Source organism: Rhagoletis pomonella, unplaced genomic scaffold (assembly GCF_013731165.1).
Source record: "Rhagoletis pomonella isolate Grant_MI unplaced genomic scaffold, Rhpom_1.0 Rhpom_scaffold_04365, whole genome shotgun sequence".
NCBI classification, from domain to species: Eukaryota; Metazoa; Arthropoda; class Insecta; order Diptera; family Tephritidae; genus Rhagoletis; species Rhagoletis pomonella.
Genome location: NW_023462915.1, coordinates 1,625 through 4,788, shown reverse-complemented (window position 1 = coordinate 4,788; position 3,164 = coordinate 1,625). Strand labels below are relative to the sequence as shown.

The following is a 3,164-nucleotide window of genomic DNA, read 5'->3' as shown; positions in this document are numbered from 1 at the left end:
TACCCCTCTACTAACCATACCGCCAGGCTTCAAGTGTCAAATTGCATCGTTGCCTACTTCCAAACGCTGCCCTTCTTCCGCTTATCCCCTAATGTGCGTGGAGAAAATGTGCCCAGATCCGGAGTAAGCCTTACCAGCAATACCGACAGACGCTATGCATGACGTCAAGCACCAGGATTGGAGTGCTCCTAAGTGTCCCACTGATTACATTTACTCCATCTTCCCGCTTAGCGTAGTCTTTTTCAGTGCTTTCTACCACACGAGGACTCCGTAAAAGATAATGGGATTGACTATGAATTCACAGAGACCAAAAACAACTTTGGGAGAGAGGACCCCCTACAATTATATAGAGCCACTGAAACCTTCGTTGCGCTCTCATCGATATTAGGACTGCAGGACAGCTTCACATCTAGAAGCAAGCTCATGACAGGCATTAAATGCATACCCTCTAATCGAGAGTGGAGTTGTATGCGGCACCTTATACCTCCTAGTGAACAAAACTAGTTCCGTTTTACTTGGATTTACAGCAAGTCCAGAGTTATTAACCAAATTATAATACTCTTGAGTTAAGTCGTAGAGAGTACCCAAAAAACGTTCACCTCGCCAAAAGTGCAACCTACTCACCAACTCCTCTAGCAGGTCGTTTACGGCCAAAATCTTGAAAAGGCGTAAGAGAATACCACCCTGTGCCGCGCTGCTATGAACCTTACTCTCTCGACAACTCTGTCACTGATCATGCGAAATATAAGCTTGGTTTTTAACCCAGTGATCTGACGTTGTTAAAGGCCCGCTCTATGTCGAGAAAGACTCCCACTGTGGAGTCTTTATGCGTTAAGGCTGTCCCAATGGAATTCACAATCAGCTTCTACAGAGTTTTAAAGCAAAACCGATGAGAGGCTGATTGGTCTGAAAGAGATATGTGTGTGAAGAGATTTGAGGTCTTTTTCTAGCCTTCGCTATAAACGTCACCCTGCCACTCTTCAATCCTAGGGGATGTGCGACGCAGTTAGTTAGTTTTTTAGCAGCTCAACGGGTATAATGCCGACAGATTCCGTTGACTTGACGGGCTTCAAAGAAACCTTTCTAGTAGGTCACTGAAGGCAGTGCCTTTGCCCCAAGACCTCGAATAGCAGGCCTCTCCCGGAGCTTAGTTGTATGAAAAAATCGGGAGCTAAGGGGAAACTTGAGCCACTCCACACTACTCATTGTCCAGCAGATTTGCAGGAAAACATCAATCTTACTTTGTAAAGTTCCCAGTCAGAGTGAACTAGTCTTACGGTCTTTATAAAGCGCCGTCTGTCAGAGAGATCAGCTGTTCACCAGAGAGGCTTCCGTCCGTACTTAAAGAGACGAGAGCGGGTTCCCTTCGTCCTTCAAGTACCATACATACATACTTATTAATCAACCTTGAATGCGTTTGTTTTTTTTTTTCAAAATTTATCCGAATTTTATTGTTTATTGAAAATCGCGTAAAATTTTTATTATTTTAGAACCAGGTTTTAGTTTTTCTTGTTGCATATTTAGCTGCTCAAACTTTTTAATTCCACATACATAGATAATTCTTAATTTGTCTGAAATGATTGTAAGTTAAGATGTGGTTTTAACAAAAACGGACTTTATCTTTACGACTGTAACTAAAAGCCTATCAGATTGATAAAATATGGAAGCTTTTCAATTTAACTCCACACACATCCATATTAGTATCGAATTTCGCTTAAAACTTGTTGTTAGCAAATAGAAAGAACACAGTAGACCTCAGCGCACACGAGCTTTTACATTTGTTTGTAAAAAGTTCAATCGAAAGTAGCTAAATTTTTGAAAACTTTTAGCTGTAGACAATAGATCTAAATTAAATTTATATTTAGATTAAAAATTTTTATTTTAAATAACAAAAAAATCAATTTACTTATAAATAAGTACAAATAAGTTTATTTGATTTGCAATTTATCATTAAATGTTTTAAAAAGCTGCTTTTAAATTAAACTTTTTTAGTATTTTATTTCTTACTTTTTTATTTATGTAAATCCCATTAATTCGTTTCCATTCGTTGTGTTCAATTCAAAGTACAAACTTACATAAATTTTGAAAATTTGTAACTCTATTCCAAAGCAATGCTAACACAAATGTATTAACGCTATTGTATTCCTCTTTGTCGTTATTATGCGCCTTAAAAATTACCGGCTGTGTAAAATAATTTGTAGAATTACCGCTTCACCGAGGTACATCAATTTTTAACTCACATTTTAAGTCTAATTTCCTTGTGCATACCTTTCAAGTTTTCGATGATTTTCTAACACTCCTCTCTCGCTCTCGCTCTCGCTCTCGCTCACAGCACCTTCGGGTCCGCCAGTCGGTTTCGTCGGCTCGGCGCGTTCAATGTCGGAAATCATTACACAGTGGCAGCCACCACTCGAAGAGCATCGCAATGGCCAGATACTTGGCTACATACCATGAACCAACGACTACAGATCACCTACTCAGCCATCGTTGTATTTGTAATCGATTTTCAGAAAAAAGTTTTCGTAGCGTTTTTGACGTTTTTCGGTTTTGTTTACACCGTCTTCTACCTCTTCGTAGTGATTTTTTAGCGATTGAATGTGTTTTCTGCAGCAATTTTAATTATAAATTTTGGTTTATTACATATTTATGATATAAAATAAAGTGCTGTGTGATCGGAACAAGTTTGTGCGTATGTTTGGTTTGCCAAAAGGCGTAAATTTGCATGAAAAGTGGGTGCACGTTTGTGGCCAGAACGTCATCAAGTTTCACTTTGTATATTTCATAATAAATACCAATTTAATCGCACTCAATCACCGCGCCTTTTTCGTTTTCTTTGTTTGTTTTCATTCTTAGGCAGATGTCAAAAACACTCAGAAATATACTTTTTTTCTTGCTTCTTTGATTAGGTGATCTTGTATTTTTGGTTCATGGGTTTGACCAATGACATTTCTTCGAGTTTTCTTTCAAAGGGTTTTTAATATATTTATTTGATTTCTTTGATTTCAATCTAAATTTTTAGTCATTTTCAAATACAAGAATTAAAAGAATAATAAGACTTTACTAGTAATGGAAGACGAGAAAAAATTAACAGTACGCCCTTGGTATTTGACCTTTTATTACTGCTTATCCTGATACTCTATTCTTATCATCATGGTATAGCCCGC

General features: G+C 37.7%; 1 protein-coding gene across 1 annotated transcript in view; it reads right to left on the bottom strand.

Annotated features, from left to right (window-relative positions):
• The window catches only part of LOC118754673, an 8,783-nt gene that overhangs the window by 5,166 nt on the left and 453 nt on the right, over positions 1-3,164 (bottom strand). The window lies entirely within an intron of this gene.